Source organism: Mesoplodon bidens (assembly GCF_964165515.1).
Source record: "Mesoplodon bidens genome assembly, chromosome: 7".
NCBI lineage: Eukaryota > Metazoa > Chordata > Mammalia > Artiodactyla > Ziphiidae > Mesoplodon > Mesoplodon bidens.
In genome coordinates, this window is record NC_138164.1 from 101041383 (window position 1) to 101067171 (window position 25789).

General features: G+C 48.5%; 1 protein-coding gene across 1 annotated transcript in view; it reads left to right on the forward strand.

Annotated features, from left to right (window-relative positions):
• The window catches only part of TSPAN18 (tetraspanin 18), a 188543-nt gene that overhangs the window by 30857 nt on the left and 131897 nt on the right, over positions 1-25789 (forward strand). Inside the window, exon 2 of the mRNA XM_081241000.1 lies at positions 4633-4714. The gene's annotated coding sequence lies outside the window, so the exon portion shown is untranslated. The remainder of the gene's footprint in view (positions 1-4632; positions 4715-25789) is intronic.

Here is a 25789-nt window from a genome sequence, read left to right on the forward strand (position 1 = left end):
TCATTTAACCCATTCTTTTACAGATATATTACAGATATATTCTTTTACAGATATATTCACCTTCCAACTGTCTTGTTCATTTCTCCATTTCTCCATCCACCCATCCATCCATCCATTTCTGCTTCCATGCATGCTTGCATTCATTTATCCATACATTTCTGCATGCATCCATGCATGTATCCATTCATTCATCTTTCTATCCCTTCAATTATTCATCCATCCCTGCAAACAACTACAACCTAGTTCCTCTTTTTCTCCTCTACGATTCCGTTCTTGTATAGATCCATTCTCTACCCATCCATCTATCTATCATAGCAACCATCCATTCATCCCACTATTATTGTCTGAGTCAGGAACTGAGACATCATCGCCATCTTTCAGGAACTCACAGAGCCCAGAGAACAGTGATTAATCATGCCTGTGGAAGTCTGGGAAGGTTTCTCAGAGGAGATATCGAAGCAAGGTTTTACAGGATGGGTAGGAGTTTGCCAGGTGATTTGGGGAGTGTGTGGGGGGCTGCAGTTCAGGGTTAGGAAAGGAAGAACGGCCTTCCAGGCAGAGCGAACAGCAGCGAGTTTGGGCTGAGTGTGTTGGTGGGGCGTGTGAGTCCAGATGAGTTCAGTTTGACTGTTGGGTCTGTGCATATTGTGAGGACCTGAAGATGGGCCTGAAAAGGCAACTGGGAGTCAGGTGATAAAAGGCCCTGTGTATAGGCAAAGGGAGGCCAGGGAAACCACTGAAGCAGGAGAGAAAGACATTTATGGGCTCAGTCTGACAGCCAAGGAGAGGGCAGGTTGGAAGGGACAGCTGCAGGCTGGCAGTCCAGCAGGAGCCTGTTTGCAGCAAGCAGGCAGGCAGCGATCAGGCTGAGCCCAGGCGGGGCTGGCAGGGGCGTGAGGATGGAGAGGCAGCGATGATTTGGGAGACATGGGATGGTAGAGAAACATTGACCGGGAGAAGAGTGAAGAGTCTTTGATCTGGGTGTCCTGTTACACAGGGGTGCTCTGATCTAGAGTAGGAATCATCAGGGTAGATATTTAAGTCTCTCATCTGGGTTCTATCCAGGATACTGAAGTGGCTATCAGAATTTTTCTTATAAATTGAGGGCTGGTGTCCCCACCCAGTGCAGATTTGCTTTGATTGGAAGAAAGAAGAGGAGGAAGAAGGTCTAAGCTTTGAACTAGACCTTGCAAGATGGGCGCACCTGGCCAATATCATCACTAAGTACCACTGATTAAGCTCTTACTATATATTTCATGGATTCTAAGGCACACTTTTTTTTTTTTTTTTTTTTTTGCGGTACGCGAGCCTCTCACTGTTGCGGCCTCTCCCGTTGCGGAGCACAGGCTCCGGACGCACAGGCTCAGCGGCCATAGCTCACGGGCCCAGCCGCTCCGCGGCATGTGGGATCTTCCCAGACCGGGGCACGAACCCGTGTCCCCTGCATCGGCAGGTGGACTCTCAACCACTGCGCCACCAGGGAAGCCCTAAGGCACACTTTTTTAAAAAATATATATTTTAAGGTCTCTAAAACCAGGATGCATCATACAAAAAGTGACATGTCATAATTAGTTTAACAGGCAGTGTTTTCTTTTTCTTAGAAGTCCGTGTAATAATGGTACGATTATAACCCATGGAGTCTTACATTCAAGAAATAAGGTATCGTGTGCCAGGCTCTCGGCTAAGCCCTGTGTGTACATTCCTCATGTAATCCTCACAACCTCTTAGGAGGCATCAGCTGTTGTTAACCCTGTTTCCCAGATGAGGAGCTGAGCACGGAATAGGAAGGTCATTTGCTCAAGGTCACAAAGCTAGTTAGAGTTGGACTCAGGATCCCAACCTGTGCCACTTCAAACATGGGGGCAGCGGGGATCTTTGTACAAAACCAAGAGCAGGTCTGGGGCCCGAACAATGGGGGCCTCTCTCTTCCACGGCACAAGACAGGCCGGTCAACGGTGACCACCATCACCCGGCCCACCACCTTTCAACGCTGCCTCTTGTCACCCAGCCCCCGTTCCTGTCTTGGCCCTAAACCTTGGGATTCTTTTTCCCCCTCCTGGGAGGGCTCCGGGCCTAACATCTGTAGTGACCTCCCTCCCCCACGGAGAGGAGGGGGCTGGAATGAGATCTCGGGAAAGGGGGAAGAAATTCCAAGCGCAGCTGGTTTCCCTCACACAATGCAGATCTGCTTAAATGGGAATTAGGATTAGTGCTGGATTTTGCCTCTCCTGGCAGGCTGGTAATAAACTAATCTCCTCTTAGTCTGCAAGAAGGCAGAATTCCATCGAAGATGGGAGACAGCTTCAGGCTTGGGAGTGCGGAACCTGAAAAGTAATTTTGTTATTGACGGGCCTTGCCCACACTGCCAGATGTGCAGCCCTCGGCTCCTTCCCCGGCGTGGCTGCAGCCTTTAATTTCGTTAATGTGTAACATTCTCCCAGGCTGCGTGGCTGACGGGCACACTTGACATTAATACGTGTTCTTCGCGGTCCCCAGAGCTCATAAAAGCTCATTATCAGTTCTGAGCCCGTAAATGTAGTTCCCGGCTCAGGTGGGCCAGGAACCGGGAGATGCTCTGGGGGAAGTGGAGGGGTGGACCTCTGCGTGAGCCAAGAAATAAACTCCTCCCTCATCCAGGGGATGCGACCTCCCAGGCCACCAGGAGGGGAGCAGAAAAGCAACTCTGTAGGCTGAACCCTGGGTTCAAATTTGCATTCAAGCAAAGGGGCTCCAGCCCTGCTATTTGAGGGGAGTTGATCCAGTATTTTGGGAAGGCAGTTTGCCAAATGTGATGTGTGCAGAGCCTCTGCCCGGCAGTCCCACTTCGGGGCATCCGGGCTTTGGAATTGCATGAACTTTTCCACACAGAAATGTGGGCACCGAGGGGACCGTTGCCGCAAAGTGGTAATGGCCAGAAATGGAAATATCCACGTATCCATGGTGGGAGAGGTGAGTTCATTGTGGTCCACACCTCCCATGGGATACTGTACGGATGTGAAAAAGACTCCAGAGGATGCATGTGTGCTCACTCGCAGAGGTAGACATGGTATCACTGATAACTGGGGTTGTAGAACATGCGAGGTAAGATCCCATTTGTGTAAAAAATTGCCCCTGTCTGCTTGTGGGCCCTCATGGGCACATGCTTATGCACACATGTACACACGTGTGATTACATGTAATGTAGCCTACAACGTCATATTACAAAGATTTTGCAGTGGGTTTATCTGTTAAATAGGATGAACGAGTATGGAAAAACTTTCACTTTTGTAGTTAAAAATGAAGATTATGTTATATCATATACATCCATATCCGTATGTATATGCATGTGTATGGATATGGATATGGCTGTATAGGTCTATGGATGTGTATATGTATCATGAATTCCTCTGACTAGCCTTAGTCTGGCCCATGACACTTGAGGTCCCTTGGGCTGACACTGCCTGGGTGGACGTCTGAGGCAGTGATAGCTAAATAAAACGAGATCACGTCCTCTGGCCAAGCCCTGTTCCCCATCAGGTAGCAGGGAGTTCTGAGAACTTCTTTTATGCTCAGGGTTCCCTGGTGTTGGGATCTACAGGGTAGACCTTGAACTCACTGCTCTCCTGATTGCTCCTCTCCCACCATGGAGATGCACTTGCAAGGGACTTGACTTCCCATGGACCTGAGCGTAGCCCTGGCCCTGCCCCTTTTCAGCGGTAAGACCTTGGGTGAGTTAACGCCTCTGAATTCACCATGGTCCTTATCTCTAAAGTGACCATACTTTCTCATGGAATTGTTGAGGGCATCGGGATTATTGTCATTATCATTTGAGACAATATGAAACTTGATCAGGGCCTCTACTGTGCCGCCAGGTTGTTGGGAAGGGAAGGATGGGGGAGCTTAGCCCTCCCGGCTCCCACTCCGCTGTGAAGTTTTGCCCTTTTGTTGCTCAGCTGGGCTTGTGAACAAGCTAGTCCCCTGGCACTGGCCTAAGCCTTGGCTGACAGGTATGTGGCCTGGACATGGTGAATTTGATCCTTCTCCCGTGACCTGGGGACTCTTTGTCAAACTGACAGAGAGGAGGCAGGGGTCGGGGGAGAGGCTGGACTTCTGGCCCCTGCACTCTGGGGCTGAGTTGTTTTTCTCACCACCAAAGATTTCTCCACTTATTACCTATCTCTTCACGGATACCAGATCTTGAAAATATCGGGTCTGCCCCAAAGCCTGCATTCATTAGGCAATGATTAATTCGCTTTTGCATTTTCAAAATGACTCAGAAAGCCTTTTTTCTGCCTGAGGAAAATGGAGTTCCCATACCAAGATGATACTATTCTAGCTAGAAGCAAAGTGACACAATGTGCCGCTGTGGTTACAGCACGGTCTGTGTCATCACAGGGACGTTGTACAGGCTCCTGGGCTGATTTTGGAAGACTGAAAATATGCCCCAGTCCCTAGGCTCTGGGGCTGCCATGCTGGGACCCTCTGTGGGGCTGGGTGCTTGCTTCTGTCTTTCTGGCCACGGGGACTGTGGCTTCTGAGCCTTCAGAGATGGGAGGAGGGAGCGGGTGCACATCTGGACGAAGTGGCCTGCAGAAGCCACATGCCCCCCACACTTGCCTTTTTAAAATGTATTTCTCCCTCTTTTCCTTCTAGAGTTTATCCTGAAGCTACCATCAGAAAGAGACTTCAAGAGAATCTTGACACCCCTGAAAGGAAAAGACACCAGTTGAAAGAGGTATGATTGGCGACATGGGAGTGTGCATCTTAACGTATTCAAATAAGAGGGTCTAATCTTCTCTCTGCTGCCTGCCCCTCCAGACTCTCCATTTCTGAGTGGGAAAGCTCTCAGCTCATGCTGGAGGGCAGGGCAGGCAAAGGGCGGCTTTTCTCTTGGCCTCACCCCCAGTTGTTTGCTCAGGGATGGGGAGCGAAGATGAGGGGTGAGGAGACAGAGGCTGATGGGGTCTCACCAGACTGGGTGCCACCCCAATGACGGGGCCAATGGTCGTGCTGGGTCCTGAGTCAATCCAGGAAGTGAGGGTTGAAGGGCTGGAGGGAGTGAGCCCCCCAAGGGAAAGCAGAGCTCCTGGGGGATCATGGAGGGTCCTGCCTCTCTCAAGGACCCCTGCCATGCCTCGCCTTCCTCCGCACCCACCATGGTCTTGGGATTGTGGGAAGGAAATACCTTCCTGGGGTGATTTCCAGCCCTTCCCTCACCCCATCCCCTCCGCCATTCCAGGACTGTCTTTTTGGATAAAGTTCAAATCCACAAGGACTAGGACGAATCACCATATTCCATGATGGAATTGGGAACGGAGAAGCCTTGGTCTGCTTCTGGGGCTCTGGGAGCTTCTTGGGCTGCCCACAATCCCAGGACTGGTGACGGGCTGGGTCGCCTCAGGGAAGGTTCCTGAATGAGGAGCCAGGACATCTGTCCTCTGGCCCAGTTTGTGGCACCATTGTGCCTCAAGAGCCCTTACAAGCCATTTCCCTCATTGGGCCTCATTTTCGCATCTGTAAAGCGGGGCAGCAGTGACTTGAATCTCTGTTCCAGCCCTCAGGTCCTCAGTTGCTGAGGTCCCAAGACCAGGCCTGAGCTGGGGGAAGGGCAGATTTGGGGGCAGCGGGGAGGCAGAGGTGGAGGTGGGGCTTGGGCATGGCTGTGGAGAGGAGAGAGCATTTGAAAGCTCTGAGGAGGTTTGATTGCCAGTCTTGAGCAAAGGGTGACTCAGAGCCTCAGGGGAAAGACCACAGGGTCTGAGGTGCAGATGCGACCGTGTTTGAGTACCAACTATTCAGAAGAGTCAGATTAACCAACACTGACTGAGGGCTTCTCCGTGCCAAGTGGAGGGCTATGTGCAATCCCTCTACCAACAGACCTGTTGTCACCTCCATCTCAGGGAAGAGAAAACCAGGCCTCAGAGAAGTTAAGTGACTTGCTCAAGGTCACACAGCAGCAAGTAATGTGGCTTACTTGAAACCCCTCCTTGAACTACCCAAGCATTCTTGTGCATTTTGCTTACCAGCTCTATGACTTGAATCTTAAGGTTAAAAAGTCCTTGAAGCCAAATCACCTCTCTGAAATTCATTTCCTGAAAAAGACATGGAAGTGAGTTCTTTCCTAGAATTTTTTTTTTAAACTTTGGGCTCTTTGTAAAATCTCTGTGAGTCTTGATTTTCTGATCTCTGAAATGGGAACATCACACTTATTCATGGGGTTGTTTTGGGGAGAAGATGAGATGAGGGGACTGAAGAAATCTCCCCACACCATCCCTCCCTACAGACCCCCTCCACCGGCCTTCCCCCTCCTGGGGCTGCTGTGAGGGTGGATGGCGTGTACCCACGTTAAAGTGCTGCGCCCAGCCGCCTGATGGTGTTTGCAATTTCAGCTGCCTCTGGTGCCCGTGGTTGGGAAGGACTGGCCACTTTCTGACTCACTGATCTGATATTCACCTGGTCTCCAAGCTCATCCTCTTAACTTTGGATGTGCCCCCTGGCTGGCCGGGATTATTTTAGGCTGGAATCCAAGGCAGGGTGGCCAGGTCCTAGCAGCAGATATAACAGGGCCACGTCAAGGCCCACCCAAGTGGTCAGCGGCACAGGAGCAGCGAGGCTGGGGCCTGGGGGGGCTTCTCTCACTCCCTCGACAGCGTCTGTGTCCCACAGCTCATCCTGCTCTGCCAGCCGCCTGGGCCATAATCTTCATTGTAAGCCTCCTGGCAGCAGCCGCCCTGGTCCCTGCAGGAAGCTATCAACTTATCACAGAGCCTGGATCCCGCCAGGTTTTCTTAATCAGGGGAAGGCACTGAAGCGAGTCAGAAAAAGCTTAACTTCCTCGAGATCTTTCTGCAAGGGATGTTTCTCCATCAGGGGAAGCCGTGGGCCTCAGATGAGAGGAAAGAATCTCTTTAAGTACAGAAGAAAGCAGCAAGGGGGCCGCTGTTCTTGGTTTACCTTCAGCAGGGCTGCTGAGGGGGCAGAGTAATTTGGCCTGGGCCCTGTTGTTAGTCAGGAAACAGAAATTATAGAGTCACAGGGAGAATCCAAAGATGACTGTCAGCAACGGGCAGACAGGCGTGAGCTGTTATGGGAAATGTTTGCTGGGGGCTGGTGGAGGCTGAGTCGAAGCTCTGCCCTTCAGTAGCTGTTTGACTCCGGGTGAGTGCTTTGATTGCCCAGAGTCTCAGTTTTCTTATCTATAAAATGGGCAAACAGCACGCACACACACACACCCACCCCCAGGTGGTTATGAGGGCCAGGAAATCACCAGCGAGATGATCCTGTGTGCTTTGAACGAGGGCAACCCCCTGGAATAATGTGGGTAGCCTCCCAAGGTGACCTCCTTGAAGAGGCTCAGGCTCTTGGGATGTGAAAGCTGGGTGTTTGTGATCAGTGGGGTTACCCTGGAGACACATACCTCTCTCTGTGCGTGGTCTAAAAAAGGCCTGAGATGAAGGGCCTGGGTTGTGTCAGCTCTCGGTCCTGACACCCCTGGGGCACGGGGCCATCTCGGGTGTGAACAGTTCTCCCTGAGCCTTTATCCCATGGTTTACACTTCACTCCTGGTGATCTTTCCCGGGCCCTTTCTGGAGGTAATCACTGATCCTCCCCACACCCCAAGAGGCAGGGATTCATAAGCTCTTTTTAAGTGAGGACAACTGGGGTTCAGAAAAGTGGTAAATTATTCCAGGCTTCACCTCTAAAAAGCAGCAAGGTTAGGACCCAAACATGGGGCTCCTGCCCTAAGGATAGTGTGTTTACCATAGCCACACACGACACCCACAGTGCCCGCAAAGGCACCCCTCCACGCCTACAGAGGTGCCCTGTGTGTGTCCATAGGGACTCCCCACAGCACTACAGTGGCTCCCCATGGTGCCCATAGAGCCACCTAAGGCATTCGTGAAGCACCCCCCAGGAACTCACAGCATCACCCCATGGCATTCATGGTGGTCCCCATGTGTCCCCAGAGCACCCCGCACGCCTGCAGTGACAGCCCACAGCTCCCATGGTTGCACTGCTCCTGCGTTCTCCACCCAGCCTTGCATGGAGTTTGGAGGTCAGGCAGAAAGGGGAATCCCTTGATGTTTTTATCTCCCCAGCCAGCCCTCTATAGCAGGCTGAGCAAATGAGTGAAGGCGATTTTTAGGAGGCCTCTGGATTGTCCTCCTGCTGAGATCTGAGAGTGGGAAGCAGGCGGCTGGCGGGGGTGGGGGGGTGGGGTGGGTGGGTGGTGGTGGTGAAGGAGGCCTGGCTGCCACCACAGCAGAGCCTGTACCTACTCACCTATTTTTACTTTTGTTGCTTGTACTTTTGGTGTCATAGCTAAGAATCCATTGCCAAATCCAAGGTCATAAAGATTTACCTCTGTGTTTTCTTCTAAGAGTTTTAAGGCTTTAGCTCTTATATTTAGGTCATTGATTCATTTTGAGTTAATTTTTGTATATGGTGTGAGGTAGGGGTCCAACTTCATTCTTTGGCCCGTGGATATCCAGTTACTCCAGGACCACCATTGAAGAGACTGTTTTTCCCCATTGAATAATCTTGGCACCCTTGTTGAAAATCCATTGCCCATAGATGTATAGGTTTATTTCTGGATTCTCAGTTCTATCCCACTGGTCCATATATCTATCCTTATGCCAGTACCATGCTGTCTTGATTACTGTTGCTTTATGTGTAACTTATGGAGAAGTATTCGTATATTTTAAAGCTCCCCAGGTGATTCCAATGTGCAACCAAGGTTTTGCACTACTGGTGTTTAGAGGAAGATGAGGCACAGTTAGGGAGGCTGGTTGAGAGGCTGCTGGAATGGTCCAGGGCAGTGCAGGGTGGAGAGGATGTGGCCCTGAACTAAAGCTTCAATCGTGGGGGAGAAGAGGCCATGATAGAGTTGAAAGAGGTTAGTGAGGGAGACATCCTGATTCTCCTTGATTCCGGGAAGACTTTAGAGATGCCAAAGGTGAGAACAGAAGCCAGTGGTCCAGGTGAGCTTGAGTAACCTCTTACCCACCCCAGTGTGATTTGGAGGAAGACCTGAGTCCCAGTCCAGCTCTGTTCCACTGTGTGACCTTGGGCAAGTTTCTCAACCTCTCTAAGCACCTCCATTGCCTCTGTAAGGTGAATTGATATTCCCTGCCTGCTCATTCAGAGGGTTGGGTGTGGGTCAAGCGGGTCAGCTCTGCAAAGGCTGGAAGGGACTTAAAGGCCTTGGAAGATTCTTGGCAGAGAATGCTTGGCAGATTCTCCACCCCAAAGTTCCTGCCAGGTGGTTGTCAGTATCCGCCCAACCAGGGACTTGAGACTCATAGCCTCCATTGCAACCTATGCTGCCTTGGGCCGCCTTGGGCTGTCTCTGACAGGTCAACATGTCTCCTTGTGCTGCACTGAAATCTGTTTTCTTGTACCTTCCATCTTCTTGCCTCAAACCTGCTTTGTGGGGCTGAAGGGAACAAGCATCACCCCTTTCCCTCCCGGACATTCTCCTGTATCCCCACCCCACAGCTTCTCATCTTCTGGGTGCAGGGTCGTAGTTACCTCTGCCTCCCTCTGAGGATGCAGGTCTAGGTGCTCTCTGGACTTCTTGCTCTCTTGACCCTCTTCTGGGTGGACTCTGGCCTGAACTTGGCACTATCATAGTTCAGCCCTCAGAGCTGAGGCCAGAGCTCCAGCTGTGTTCTGAGTCCAGCCAAGGTGGGTGAGATCATCATCTCCCTCAGTCCAGAACTTTTATGTCTGTTCATGGAGCTGAGGTGGCATTGGGATCCAGTGATTCCCACATCCTGTTTGGACTCAAGCTCCCATCTTTTCACTGACCAGGTAGAAAAGGGATTCACTCTTGTTACTTACATCACATTTCCATGCATTATTTGTAAATCATAAGGCAGGTTTAATCCAGGAGGGAGAGCATAGCTTTGGTATTAGATGAATTTCAGGCCTATTTCTTAGCTGGGGCAGATGAACTCAGTTTACTCTCCTGTTAGATGAAGATAGTCATTACAGCTGCAGCCTTCATGGTCAAGATTAAATGAGGCGATGGATATCAAGTGTGTAGCCCACTGCCCAGGAAGGAGACAACATTACAGGAAGTGGTGGATCTCATTACCTGTGTCGTCCCAGTACCACCCTTCCTTTTTGTCCAATTCTGACTGATGGGGCATAAGCCCTGAGTTTAAGGGCAGGAACGGGTAGCAGCCCCAGGCCTCGTCTCCCTCCTGGCTTACCCCTCGCTCTCTGGGACATGTGTGTGAGGGGACAGGGTGACAGGTTCTCACCACCCCAGTTTCCTGCTTACTCAGCTCAACGTCTGCCAGAACTTTCTGGCCTGGGGCCAGCCCTGTGTCCATATGTGACTCATGACAGCAACCTGGTCCTTCTCTGCCCTCTAGGATATTGTCCACCCCAAACCTTTTCCTTCTTTTCTTTTTCAAGTTGTTTTAAATTTGCACAAGAAGGTTCATCCCAGGACCACACACCCATTGTCCCTGATGGGAGGCTCAGCCGGTGGAGCTTCTCCCTCTGAGCTGCCCCCTCTCCCTGACCTGGTCGGCTGTGAGAGCAAGGCCAGACCACCCCCTCACTCTGTGGGGTGACCACTACTTACCATCATGGAGAGATAATAATAAGTCTAAACTTCCTCTTCTAAAGAATGAGCAAATCATTGTTTTTCTGTTCATGCAGCAAAAATTAGCAAAACATGCCCTTAAATGGCTTTATTATTATTTTTTTAAGTAATGACATATATCCACATTGTGAATCACAGCTGAAGAACTTTCAAACAGCCAGATGTGGCAAAGAGAGAGGGAATAGAAGCCCCATTTTCAGACGCATGTCAGCATCAGAGGGGGGAAGTGACTTGCCCGAGGTCACCCAACTATGGAGTGGTAGAGATGGGCTCAGTCTGTGAGTTTTCTGACCTGGACTGGTGATCATTCTGCTGCACCCAGCTGCCTCTTTTATTAGTTGAAAGAGTAAAATAATGTATTTTAATTTATAGCCTACAAATAAAGGAAGAAGTCCAAACTGGCTGGCAGTGATGTTCGGTGGCTGTGGTAGTATATTATCTGAGAAGAAATGAATGGGGCCATTCCCTGTGCTTTGGGGTTTGCCGAGCTGTCTTCCCTTTCTGGGCCGTGGTCAGGGCTAAGTTATGAAAGAAAGGCACTGTGGGATGGAGGAAGGAGATTGGGCTGTGGATTCTGAAGCTTTTTTTTTTTTTTTTTTTAATAGATTTTATTTTCTAGAGCAGTTTTAGATTCACAGCAAAATGGAGGGGAAAGTGCAGGGAATTCTCACATTCTCTGTCTCTATATACATCCCTACGCACATGTACAGCCTCCCGCACTACTGACATCCCGCACCCAGTGGCACATGCATTACAATTGATGAACCTACATTGACACATTGTTATCACCCAAAGCCCATAGTTTATACTGTGGTTCTCTGTTGGTGTTGTACATTCATTCTATAGGTTTTGACAAAAGGATAATGACATGTATCCACCATTATAGTATCATACAGAGTAGTTTCACTGCTCCGCCAATTCATCCTTCTCTCCCTACTAAGCCCTGGCAATCACTGACCGTTTTACTGTCTCCATCGTTTTGCCTTTTTCTTCGTGTCATAGTGTTGGAATCATACAGTACAGAGCCTTTTTAGATTGGCTTTTTTTCACTTAGTAATATACATTTAAGGTTCTTCCATGTCTTTTCATGTTTTGATAACTCCTTTTTTCCCCCTATTTTTTGTTTGCGGTAAAATATACATAACAGAATTTAATGTTTTAACCATTTTAAGTGTACAGTTTGGTGGCACTAAGTGCATTCAAATTGTTGTGCAACCGTCACCACCATCCATCTCCAGAACTCTTTTCATCTTGTGATGAAACACAAGATAACTCCCTATTCCCTTCTCCCAGCCCCTGGCAACCCCCATTCTACTTTCTGTCCCTGTGATTTTAACTACTCTAAGTACCTATGTAAGTGGAATCATACATTATTATTTTTTTTTTACTGCTTATTTCACTTAGTGTAATATCCCCAAGGTTTATCCATGTTGTAGCGTATGTCAGAATTTTCTTCCTTTTTAAAGCTGAATAATATTTCTCAGTATGTGTAAACCACATTTTGCTGATTCATTCATTTGTTGATGGACACTTGGATTGCATCCACATTTTAGCTATTGTGAATAATGCTAAGTTCATTTCTTTTTAGCACTGAATAGTATTCCATTGTCTGGTTGTACTACAGTTTGTTTATCCATTACTTACTGAAGGACATCTTGTTTGCTTTCAGTTATGAATAAAGCTACTATAAAACTCCTGCAGGTTTTGGTGTGGACATAAGTTTTCAACTCATGTGAGTAAATACCAAGAAGCACAACTGCTGGATTGTACAGTAAAAGTATGTTTAAATTTGTGAGAAACTGCCACACTGTCTTCCAAAGTGGCTATACTGTTTTGCATTCCCACTAACAATGAATGCGAGTTCCTGTTGTTCCACATCTTTGCCCGGATTTGATGTTGTCACAGTTTTGGATTTTGGCCATTTTTATAGGTGTATAGTGGTATCCAATGTGGTTTTAATTTGCAATTCCCTGATCACATATGGTGTAAAGCATCTTTTTATATGCTATTTTCCATCTGTGTATCTTTGGTGAGTTGTCTGTTCAGGTCTTTTGTCATTTTTAAATTGGGTTATTTGTTTACTTATTGTTGAGTTTTACAATGCAAGTTTACAAATTTACAAGTTCTTTGCATATTTTGTATAATACTCCTTTACATATACCTTTTCCAAACATTTACTCCCAGTCTGTGGCTTCTTATTCTCTTGACAATGTCTTTCACAGAGCAGAATTTAAAATTTTAATCAAGTCTAGCTTATCAATTATTTCTTTCATGGATTATGATGTTGTATTTAAAAAGTCATTGCCATACCCAAAGTCATCTAGATCTTTCTCCTGTGTTATCTTTTAGGAGTCTCATAGTTTTGTGTTTTACTTTTAGGTCTGTGACCCATTTTGAGTTAATTTTTTTGTTGGTTATAGTATCTGTGTCTAGACTAGTTCTTTTTGCATGTGGATGTCCAGTTGTTCCAGCACCATTTGTTGAAAAGACTACTTCTTCTACACTGTATTACCTTTGCTCCTTTGTCAGAGATCAGTTGACTGTATTTATGTGGGTCTATTTCTGTGCTCTCTATTCTCTTCTGTTGATCTAGTTGTCTATTCTTTTGCCAATACCACACTGTCCTGATTACTATAGCTTTATAGTAAGTCTTTTTTTTTTTTTTTCTTTTTTCTTTTTTATTTTGTGGTACGCGGGCCTCTCACTGTTGTGGCCTCTCCCGTTGCGGAGCACAGGCTCCGACGCGCAGGCTCAGGGGCCATGGCTCACGGGCCCAGCCGCTCCGCAACATGTGGGATCTTCCCGGACCGGGGCACGAACCCGTGTCCCCTGCATCGGCAGGCAGACTCTCAACCACTGCGCCACCAGGGAAGCCCCCTATAGTAAGTCTTGAAGTTGGGTAGTGTCAGTCTTCTGACTTTGTTCTTCTCCTTTAATATAGTGTTGGCTCTTCTGGGTCTTTTTCCTCTTTATAAAACGTTAGAATCAGTAGCTGATATCCACAAAACAACTTGCTGGGATTTTGATTGAGGTTGTATTGAATGTATAGATCAGGTTGGGAAGAACTGACATCTTGACAATATTGAGTCTTCCTGTCCATGAACATGGAATACTCTCTAATTATTTAGTTCCTCTTTGATGTCTTTCATCATAGTGTTGTAGTTTTTCCTCATATAGATCTCGTACATATTTTGTTAAATTTCTACCTCGTTTCATTTCTTTTGGTGCCAATGGAAATGTATTATTATTTTTGTCAAATTTCACATTCCACTTGTTCATTGCTTGTGTGTAGGGGAGCGATGGACTCGTGTACTAAACTCGTATCCTGCAACCTTACTTTGCTGTAAATACTTACTAGTTCCAAGAGGGGTTTTTTTGGTCATTTCTTACAGATTGTATATGTAGACAATCATGTCATATGTGAACAAAGGCAGTTTTATGTCTTCCTTCCCAATCTGTAAAATGAAAACACCTGTAAAAATTTAAAAAGCTTCCTTCCCAATCTGTGAAAGTAAAAAACCTATGTCTTATTGCATTAACTAGGACTTCCAGTACAGTACTAAAAAGCAGTGGTGAGAGTTGTCGCATTGTTCCTTAATGCGAGAGTTTCTAGTTTCTCACCATTAAGGATGATGTTAGCTGTAGGTTGTTTGTAGATATTCTTTATCAAGTTGAGGAAATGTCCCTCTATTTCTAGTTTTCTGAGAGTCTTATCATAAATGAGTATTGGATTTTGTCACATGCTTTTTCTGCATCTATTAATGTGATCATGTGACTTTTCTTCTTTAGCCTTTTGATATAATGGATTACATTAACTGATTTTTGAATGCTGAACCAGTCTTGCATACCTGGGATAAATCCCACTTGGCCGTAGTATATAATTCTTTTTATACTTTTTTCATTTCTATTTGCTAATATTTTGTCTTTTGTTGATGATCTTTGCATCTATGTTCATAAGAGGTATGGTCTTTAGTTTTCTTTTCTCAGAATGTCTTTCTTGGTTTTGGTATCAGGTTAATGCTGGCCTCATGGGATGAGTTAGGAAGTATTTTCTCTGCTAATGTTTTCTGGAGAGATTGTTGCAAATTGGTACACTTTCCTCCTTAAATGTTTGATAGAATTCACCAGTGAACCCATTTGGGCCTGATGTTTTCTCTTTTGAAAGGTCATTAATTAGTGATTCAACTTGTTTAATAGGTACAGGCCTATGATTGTCTATTTCTTCTTGTATGAGTTTTGGCAGGTTGTGTCAAGGAATTGGCCTATTTCATCTAGGTTATCAAATTTATGGGCACAGAATTATTCATAGTATTCTTTTATTTCCCTTTTCATGTTTGTGGGAACTATAGTGATGTCCTCTCTTTCATTTCTGATATTAATAATTTGTATCTTCTCTCTCTTTTTCTTAGCCTGCTTAGAGGCTTTTTTATTTTTATCAATTTTCTCAAAGAACCAGCTTTTGATTTTATTGATTTTCTCTATTGATTTCCTCTCCTTTGAAGCATATGTTTTAATCTGTCACTCTCTGAGGGATCTTGAGGGTGTATCCCTTCTATTCTCTCAGTTTCCACATCTGCAGAATGGGTATTATGGCAACAATACTTAGCCCAGTGTTAGTTTGAGGGCAGATATCAAATGTGAGTCCACATTCATCGATTCAATAAATATTTGTTGAGCCCCTACTATGTACCAGGTTTTGCTCTACATTCTAGGAATATCACAGTGAACAAAAGAGCAAAGTCCCTGCCCTCATGGAGCTTGGCTTCTAGTTGCAGGAGACAGAGATCAAACAAACTGAATGTCAGGCAGTATTAGAGGCAGGAAGGGACAGGGAGTGGCCAGGGCTGTGCTATTTCGCATAGCGGGTGCTTGGAAGGCCTTCCTGATCAGATGTCATTTGAGCAGAGACCTGTAGGCAGTGAGGAATGAGCCTTGACTTCATCTGGGGGAAGAGCCTTCCCAGCGAAGGGAACAGCAAGAATAAGGGCCATTAGGCAGGCAGGCAGCTGGCATGTTGGAGGACCAGCAAGGAGGCCAGGATGCTAGAGGGAAGGAGATAAGGAAGGAGAGGCCAGGAGGGAGCTGCCAGCCAGGTGAGGACTTTGGATTTTGACTCTAAATGTGATGGGAAGCCAGTAAACAAGGAAGAGACAGGATCGAATTTACATTTTACCAAGATCACTCTGGCTGCAGCGTGGAGGACAGACCATAGGGGACAAGGAGACCGGGGTGGAGACTGATGTTAGAATCCAGGCAAGAGATGAGGTGATTTGGAAGAACAAAATGGTGGTGGAGGTGCTTCGAAGCCAAAACATTCATCATCTGTTTTGAAAGTAGAGCTGAAAGACTCACTGATGGGGTGGAAGAGAAAGAGAGGTGTCAAGGGTGACCGTAGAGTTTTGTAAACGGAGGAGCCTGGGTGGCTAGGCTTTGGAGGAGTCTAAGGAGAAGGTACTGAGTTCTCTTTTGAGGCATTTTAAGCTGAGACATTTATCCATCCAAATGGACGTGGCGAGAACATGGGTGGAGATACAAACCTGGAGTTCAGGGGTGAGGTCCGGGCTGGAGAGACAAATTTGGGAGCCATCAGCTTATAGAGTATTTCAAGCCTTAGTGCTTAATGAGATCCCCTGGGGGTGAGTGTGGATGGAGATGATTGGGGAGTGCAGGGTCTTGGAGAACCTGTAGAAGGTGCCCACTGGCTGCTACCTGGAGCTGCCCTGAGGGTGGCCCATCCAGGACACCAGGGTAAACAGATATTTTTGCATTGTCCTGGGAACTGTTCCAGAAGAGAAGCCAGCTGCAAGAGCAAGCCTGGGCTTAGCCTGCCCTGAAGGCGGGCGTTGTTCAGCTGTCAGTGACCGACATAAAATAGAACGGGAGCAGCAGGACATACCTAGGATATTCAACACCTGGGGAAGATGGCTTTTTAACACCTGTCATCTCTATCCAACAAAATTATTTTCAGTAACAGTGGTGAAATAAAAGCAATTCTAATAATGGCCAGAAAAGAAACAGTGAACCTTTCCCTTTAGTGAACTTCGTATACAGAACCATGCCAGTCAACAAACAAACAAACATTACAGTGCAAAAAATGGGGGGAAAAGTAATGGGTTCATACTTGTTAATTACATTAATGTATATTTTGAAAAAAGAGAAAAATACACAAAGTTCCAAAAGAGTGAACCCCACAAAGCTGGGAGAATGAACAGAGGTGGCGGCCTTGGCGATAATCCGTTTCTGTTTCCTCATCCTTAAATCACTGCGCTGTCATTGCCTAGTTAAAATCTACTGTTTAACTGTGAGAATATCTGGTGGCATAGGGACTGGAACGATGTTCAAAGAGGACTCCAGCGATTCTGAATCCTTATTCTCACAATGAACATGTGTAGCAGAATTGGCTTGTGTTGGGGAATAAGTGGGTGTTCCCTGAACTAACGTCCATGTAAACACAATGTTTATTAAAGGTCAAGTAATAAAAATGTGCTCATTTGAAGCTTCCACACGTATTATTAAAACTCAGCTGTGATTACAGCAGTTGTTTAGAACCTGGAGCAACGGAATTTTTTTTAAGGCAGTATGTTTTATCATTGACATTGTTTAGAATTGTCAGCTTTCCGTCGGTTTTATGTTTGTTTTTAAATTCCCTACAGGCAATTCATCCCCTCTGGACCCTGCGCAGACCGCTCCCACTGCCCCGCCCTTGGGAGATGTTTCCACGAGGGTTGTTGGGCGATGGAGGGGAGGGGGGCGGAGGACCCTGAGGGGGAGACCCTGTGGGCTGGTCCTGCAGTATGGCCAGCTAGTTTGCAGGTGGGCATAGGTGCAGAAAGGCCTTCCAGGTGTCCAGTACACACTGAAGAGGGAGGCAGGATGGAGCCTGGTGTCCTGGGGGACCCTGAGTAGGTTGGCATTAGGCTCTAGTTCCTAAAGGCCACCCTGGTTCTGAGTACCATCTGTGCACAGAGTTTAGTATTACAGAGGGTCGGGCACCGAAAGCTTCATCCGTGGGTGACAGTTTGCCCTGGTGGATGTGAGGCTACATCCCTCCCGGGGACACATCCAGGCCTGCCCAGTGGGATCCCTACCCTCTCTCCCTCCCTTTCTCACCTTCCCTTTCCCTTTCGGCAGAGCAGTCCGTGAAGACAGCCGTTCTAATGAAAAATCTCATAAATACCAGGAGATAAGCATCCAGGACTTCGGGTTTTTATCTCTTCCAAGACTCCCTGGAGAGCCTTCTTGGTAGGAAATATCCCTTCGGAGCTGAGATTTTCTCCCGGGCTTCAAAGATGGGGCTGGCTTCTTAGGAACACAACATCTGTTTAAACTGAACTTGAACCGAGAGGCAGGCGCGTCCCACGGGAGGGGGACAGGGCAAAGCAGGAGGGTGCAGAAGCTGCTGTCTGTCTCTGGGGGAAGCCCCGCAGGCCTGTTCCTCCTTCTGGCGGTGCATCACCCTGCTGGGCAGTGGTTCTGGGTAAATGCAGAACACTGCGGGGCAGGGGGTCTCGGACCTGCGGCCGTGTGCTGCCTGCTCTCCAAATAGCACCCAGGCCCATGATTGTGGAGACCTCCTCAGCCAGGAGAGGGAGCGAGGAGACCCAGGGCGATAGAGTGGCTCCTCCAGCCTGGGAGGTCCCCTTGGGCCCCGGGAGCCCCTTTCCAAGTGCTGATTTCCCAGCTCTTGGCCTTTGTGCTGACACACCCTCCCTCTCTCCCTCCCTTTCTTCCCTTCTTTTTCCCTCCATCATTCACTGAGCATCCACTGGGATACAGGGATTAAAACTTCCCAGTCCTCGACTTCAGTGAGCTCAAAATCTGATAGAACAACTTGATTCCTCTCAAAGATAAGAAAAGTCGAGTCCTTTGTGTACTTGGGAGTGTGTGCCAGTGCACGCTGTTATTGTTAAGGCCGTAAAACAACATTACAGAGAGCTTGGAAAATGAAGGGAAGAGAAATCATTCAGTGCCCCTCTCAGGACAAGAGGCCCATTCGTTTCCTGCTTTTGTTCCCACTCAGGAGCATGTTCGGCAGAGGTGCCTCCAGAAAGTCCGCTGAGTTCGGCTTCCTGCTTTTCTTTGCACACCAGCTCCGGCTGCAAAACAATCGCGTAGTACTCCTTCCTGGGCAGCACTGGGTTAGGGGCCCCCTCTGTGGGCATGCAGCTTGCTTCCAATGTCCACCAATGTTAGATGCTAGATGCGTGCCTCATGGAAACGTTCGCTAGGTTAGCAAATAAAACTACAGGACGCCCAGGTAAATTTGAACTTTGTATAGCCAGTGAATCATTTTTTAGTGCGAGTATATCCCATCAGTATTAGTCCCATGGACTATTTGGAACATAAGCTAAAACATTATTTAGTGTTTATCTGAAAGTCAAACTTCACTGAGCATCCTGGACTTTATCTGGCAACTGTGTGCCTGGAGTGTCTTGTGGCGTGTGGGTACTCAATGCTGCTTTATTTAATGATACAGAAAACTAGCTGCTGCTATGTTTTCTTTCCTATTTCATGGGGGGAACACTCTCCCTAACTTGAATCTCTCCTGTTTTGCTCTGGATTGTGCCTCCCCGACAACTCTGATCTCCACGGCTCTGTGGCTTAACACACTTGGAGGTCAAGGAATCCAGCCCCTATGGTCCCTCTGAGCACATCCTTTCCCCAGTCTTTTTCTGGAAGCTTCCAAGGGCTGCAGATGTTTGGTTTGCTTTGTGGAAGGAGGAGGAGGGGCTGGTGGGAGGTGTGAATTAGCACTCCCCCTTGGGCCCGAGGAACTGCTTCCTCCAGAGCCCACCAGCTCCTTTGGCAGACACGGATATAGGCAGTGTACTCGCCTTTGCCCTGTTAGAGAGAGCAAAGGTTTGAGGATATTGATCCAGGGCTGCAAACCCATAGAGGTTTATGACATCTTTCTCTCCATCAATGAACTTATTTTTCATTCTAAGGCAGCTTCAGGGAATAAAAATATAAATCGAAGTGGCAGACAGTAAAGAAAAAAAAAAGATTGACTGGAGAGTGGGAAGACAGAGTGATGCCTTGTGGTTAAATGGATTTTCTGTTTAACTGAGGGTTAAGTAGAAAACTCATTTTGATTCATCCTCTGCTCTTGCAAATCTTTCTGAAATGTATTAGGCTGCTCCCTGGTTTCCCTAAGTGCACCATAATGACCATAATTGAATCTCGTGGCTGGCAGAGCATCCTGTGGGCGTCGGGGTGCGCTGTTGTAAACGTCAGTCCTCTAGGTGCGGCCAGGGCGTAGGCTGTGTGCTGTGCAGTGGCCCTTCCTTCACTTTCGCTACTGTCTCACTCTGTCTTCCCAGCCACCCTGGGCTGGGGCTCAGGAAAGGACCATTTTAGAGATGTGGAAACTGAGGCCCACCAGGTGAAGGACTTGCTCCAAGTCACTCTGGCTGGTAGGGGAGCTGGGCCTGAAGCCAGTAGAGGTGGCGGTGGTGAGTTTGTCTGGATTCAAATACTGGCTCTCACTTCCTGGCTGGAAGAAGACCATTAAGCTTCATGAGCCTTGGTTTCTCCATCTGTGAATTGGGCATAATCTTTCCTTACAAAGCTGCTGATGAGATTAAGTGAGGTAATCATGTGGGTGGGCTGCATACCTGGGCCTTTATATATTTAAAAGAAAAACAGGACACACACTCCCTTACCCGCAAAAGTCCCACACACCCTGGTCCTGGGACCCTGCGTCCAGCTTCTTTCCACTTTGCTGTCCTTCCTTCTCTGTGCGCTAGTCATTTTGCGAGACTCCAGGGCCAGAATGTCTGGGTTTGAATCCTGACTCCATCTCCCACTCCCTGTGTGGCTGTATTTCTGGGCCTCAGTTTTACCATCTATAAAATGGGGATAATAGTTCCCTGCCTCCTAGGGCTGCCATGAGGATTAAAAGCAAGAGAGCTTGTCCAGGCCAGTGCTATGCAAGGATTTGCCATTGTCCTTCTAGGACTTGCTTAAGTGAGTCCAGGTTCACCAGTCTTTCAGGATTTGGTCCATATCCTGAGCATGTTAGCAGGAGTGGGCTTTGGGCCCAAGCTCCCTCTTGGTGCCTCAGGAGCTTGCACGGTCAGTCTGGGGAGAAGGAAAGAGCCCCACTTTCTTCCTGCCATTGTCTGGCTTACGTTTACCCCTCTCCAGGTGCTCAGAGATGGACACCAAGAGGGAGCCGTGATAACTTATGAGGGGCCCTGGTCACTAGATGGAAGACTTCTGCCCTCACAGGGCCCCCTAACCGGAGGTCATTGCCCTCCAATAGCCTGTCTGTCTGAGACCTTCGTGCTCCCTCTCCATATGTCATGGATTTCTAGCATTTCAGGAAGGCATTTGTTTTTCTCCTTATCATGGGATCCACTTGGAGCACAGAGGCCTGTGTGTGACCTCTGGACCCTCCCTGGGGTCAGGGTTAGGGGGTGGGGAGTACTGTTCTCCAAGCCAAACCCCGGCCAGTGAGGCCACCTGTTCTGGCCTCTGGGCTGCTGGGTCCACAACTCCGTGGGCCTTGTAGGCAAATCTGCTCCAGCTCCAGAGTGATCAGCGCTGACTCCTACCTCTGCTGAGCCCCCTCCCCCTCTGGGACTCTTACACGAGGGTTGCAGCTAACGAAATAGTCACCCTGATATCTTAGGACAGGAACAGCAGCCTGCGTGCAAAGCCCTGGGTAGGCTGGTTTATTTATGCATTTATCTTTAACAGGAAGGCTGAGAGAAAGTGCGAGGTTTGTGAATATTTACAGGCAAATTACTACGGGGAGGAAAACAAATTCATTCTCTCTCCTCTCCCACTGTTAACAGATCACACTGTGGTTCCCCACCGCCTGCCTCTTGAAGCCCTCCCTTTCCTTTCTTGCAAGTCCTTGTAGGCTTTACTCCAGCTCCAGAAGGGGCGGCGAGGAGATGTGTCAGTATAATTCCCCATGCACTTATCGAGCACCTGCTGTATTCCAGCCCCGGTTCGGGTGCTGCGGGTACTGAGGCGAGCAGCTCACCTGCCGTCCCGGGCTTCTCTCTCAAGGGGGCACGTGGACAAAGAACAGCAGTGTCTGTTGGAGGAAACAGCTGCTTCGAGACCTGAGGGGGCAGGGGGATGGGCAAGATGGGCTCTATCCGTATGACTCTGGGGAAAGCTGGGCAGAGGGGCTGCCTCTTGTCCTGGGCCTGGAAGGATTTGTTTGCTCAGCAGAAGGGGTAACTGGGGCAGCGGGAAGAGCACAGAGCCTTGGAGGTGTGAAGGACAGCACCTCCTGGGGGGCAGGGACATAGCACCTGTGGAAGGAAGCAGGAGGAGGGGGAGCTGCCGAAATGTGGGTTCGGCTGGATTATTTCTGGTTTTGAGCTGGGGAAGGTACTGACAAGGGAAGAGACGGGCCAGGGTTGCCCAGTTTCCAGAACTAGCCGGGCTGAGCCCGCCTCCCGCCTCCTGTGGTAAAGGACTAATTTGGCAAATAATGGCCTCTATTGAGAGATGGGAGTTTTCGCCTCCCCTCCCCCCTCCCCTTGAGGCCAGGAGGAGCAAATACAAGGCAGATGTGCTGCCACTCCTCCCTCCCTTTCAGAGATATCACTGATTGATTGTGGCACTTTCGCTGGACACAGAATCCTCAGTAAAGCAAGGGAGGCGGGTACTTATAACCCGTGTAAACCAGCCCTCCCGGAGGAAGGTGGAGGCCTTACAGTGGACGGCTGGACCTTAGGGTAGCCTTGGCAATGGATTGGTGACGAGAAAATTGCTTCTTTTCTCCAGGCCTCAGTTTTCTCACCTGTGAAATGGGGACAGGGATGGCCCACTTGATTTCTGAGGAACTTCCCAGTGACTAGGCAATGTTTGTTCATCCACTCATTCATTCATTCTCTCCACACTGTGCACGTACCATGGCTGGCACTGGGGAGGGTGTTCCTAGGAATACACTGGTGAGTCAGGCGGCCAAGACCTGGCTTCAGTCCTGGTCTGAGCTGACGGTCCTGTGGTCTGTGGTTTTCAGAATCTTAAGTGTCGAGGTCAGCTGTGACCAAGGACAGGGCTGGGGGCCTTGATTGTTCCAGACAGATGGCAGTCTATGTGGCCACCTGTCCAGTGGCCAGAGGGCATGGGGGGGTCTCTTGGGACATCGGGCTTGGTCCCTGGGCCCACACACCAGGCATCCCCACACCGGTTGGTCAGGTGCCCATCAGGTCTAACCTGTGCACTGAGAACCTCGGCCCAGGCTCCGGGTCCTGCTGAGCCAAGGGAGGAGCTTGTCTGGTCACGGTGGGCCTTGTAAGGGCTGCAGGCCGGGCGCAGTGTGTCTTTCCTGGGAGCCTGCCCCGGGATTGACCCCTGAGCTCTTCTCAGCAAGGAGAACCTTCTATCATGCTCACTTTCCTTCCAGCTTTGTGTTTCTCCTCAACCCGCCCCCACCCAGGTTCCCTGCTGGCTTTGTCCTTAGTTTATCCCAGGTCAGGTGAAGTAAGACCAGCCCTTTATCCTCAGGATTCTGAAATGGGGCCAGGGAGGGAGCAGAGATTTCAGAGCTGTCTAGGACCTCCTCTGGCCTGGCGCCCTCAGATGCTAATAGAAGCACCATGCGCCTTTTTGCTTTTCGTATTCAGGGAGGGCCCTCCTTGACCTGCCATAGGCAGGAGGGAGTGGAGCAGGCCAGCTGGGGCAGATCCCAGGGAGGGTTAGTGGGGGGCAGCAAGCTTCCCAGGCTGGGAGCCTTTGGGATCAGGGCTGTGGTTGAAATGTGTTACCCTGGGAGCTGATGGAGTCCGCCACTGTGGTTTTGTTAAGACACAGATCAATTGCTTTCAACTGCTTCTAATGGGCACACACACCTGCCACACCCATGCCTTTGTGCTCACTGTCCCGTGCACACGCTGACCACATACCTGTGCACCTACGACACGCCTGTGCATACCTACGCACTCCTGCACACGCCACGGACCACTGCACGCGCCCATCCACGCAAATGCCTTCACACCCCTGCACGTGCCTCTCCTCCACACCCACCCTGGCTCCCACTCCCCACCCACAGCCTTCCTATGCACACACTGTCCTTCCCACAGAGTTCCTGTCTCCAAACATAGGTTCTCCCTGCCCCGCCCCACTATTCACATGTGCATGTGTGTGCGCACACGCACACACACACACACACACACGCACGCACAGGCTGCAACCAGACTTTTGGATGATCTTGCTTGTTTCTCAGCTCTTGGCCTGCAGAACTCTGGATTATCTGGGACCCTTTTACCTGGACACTAAGCCCAGCCAGAGCTCCAGGGAGAGTGGGAAAGTTGAACTGGGGACTAATCCTGGGCCCAGTGTAAGTGCCCTGTGAGGCTGGTGCATTTCTTGACTTCTCTTGTTTCACACACCCATCCATCCGTCTATCCATCCCTCCATCCATTCATTCATTCACATTTTCAGCCACCCAGTGATTCATTCCAGCACATACTGATAGCAGTGAACCAGGCATTTACTTCAGGGTTCTGAGGTTTGTTAAGGAGAAAATGACATGGGGACTTGATACTTGTATTTGGACCCAGAAACTCTAGAGTCAAATTTCTGCCACTTGCTAGCTGTGTGGCCTTGGTCTTGTCCTGTCATCCCCGAGCCTCAGTTTTCCCAACTGGAAAATGGTGCCTCATCCCAGGAAGAGCGCTGGGCCCTGTGGATGGCAGCCGTGAACACCAACTTGGGGACTTCTGTGTCCATCATTAAAACTCCCCTTGAAAACTCTAATTTAGAAAGATACATGTACCCAATATTCATAGCGGCACTATTTACAGTAGCCAAGGCATGGAAACAACCTAAAAGTCCACCGATAGATGAATGGATAAAGAAGATGTGGTATATATACATACAATAGAATACTACTCAGTCAAAAACGAGAATGAAGTAATGCCATTTGCAGCAACATGGATGGACCTAGAGATTATCATACTAAGTGAAGTAAGTCAGAGAAAGACAAATATCATACGATATCACTTATAGGTGGAATCTAAAATATGACACAAACGAACTTATTTACAAAATAGAAACAGACTCACAGACATAGAAAACAAACATGGTTACCAGAGGGGAAAGTGGGGGAGGGATAAATTAGGAGTTTGGGATTAGCAGATACAAACTACTTATATAAAATAGATAAACAACAAGGTCTTACTGTAGAGCACAGGTAACTATATTCCATACCCTGTAGTAAACCATAATGGAAAAGAATATGAAAAAGAATATGTATATGTATAACTGAATCATTTTGCTGTACACCAGAAACTAACACAGCATTGTAAACCAACTATACTTCAATTAAAAAAGTAAATCAAAACCCTCCTTAAAACAGGGATGAAATGAGGTGAGATAAACTCCCTGCAACCTGCAAGCTTCCTGGGGCTGGAATGAGAAGTGGGGATGTGGGTGAAGAGTTTCCAAATCCTGGTGTGTCTTTGGGCCTGAATGTGCAATGCCTACTTTTCAGCCATGGTTGGTCAGTTTCTATTTTCTGTCCCTTTAAGAGAAAGCGATTGAGAAAGGACTGGCTTATCACACACATTAAGGAAATGTGAGGCTCTAGAGGTTTCTGCCAAGGGCTGGAGGACCAGCCAGAAACCGGTGGCTTAGTCATCTTGCGGCTGCACCGGAGGGCCCCCAGCCAGTTGTGCTGTCTGTAGAGACGAGATAGTGAAGCCTGTTGGCGGCTTGGAAAACCTTGCTGATGGCAGCTTGTTGGGCCTTGCTGAAGCGCAGCCCACAGTCACCAGATCCCACCGAGAGACCCGCCCCCTCCTCACCTGCCTCCCCCCTCCCTCCGCCACCCCGGGGCCTCTTTGATGAAGGTCCAGCTGTTGGAGCTGCTGAGGGCCTGGGGGGATGAAGAGGTGGCTGAGTGGCTGCTTTTTTAAAAAAAATATTCTTACACTTTTATTGGTTATTGGAAACCGTGATGGCTAACTTCTTGAGAAGTGAGACACACACACACTCACAGACACGCACACACACAGGAGGACTCGGTCGGCTCCTTGATGGATGGGACGTCCGTCACCTTACTGGCCTTAGTTGCTCCAGAGGCCATAATAACACACAGTAGGGGTAACAGATCTTTGTTGGATGAGGAACGAATGGAATGTTCCAGCAGCTTGCCTGTGCTTGCCTCTGTCTTTTCTCCCCTGTCCCTGGCATGTTTGGTGACAATGCCAGACTGTGGAGCCT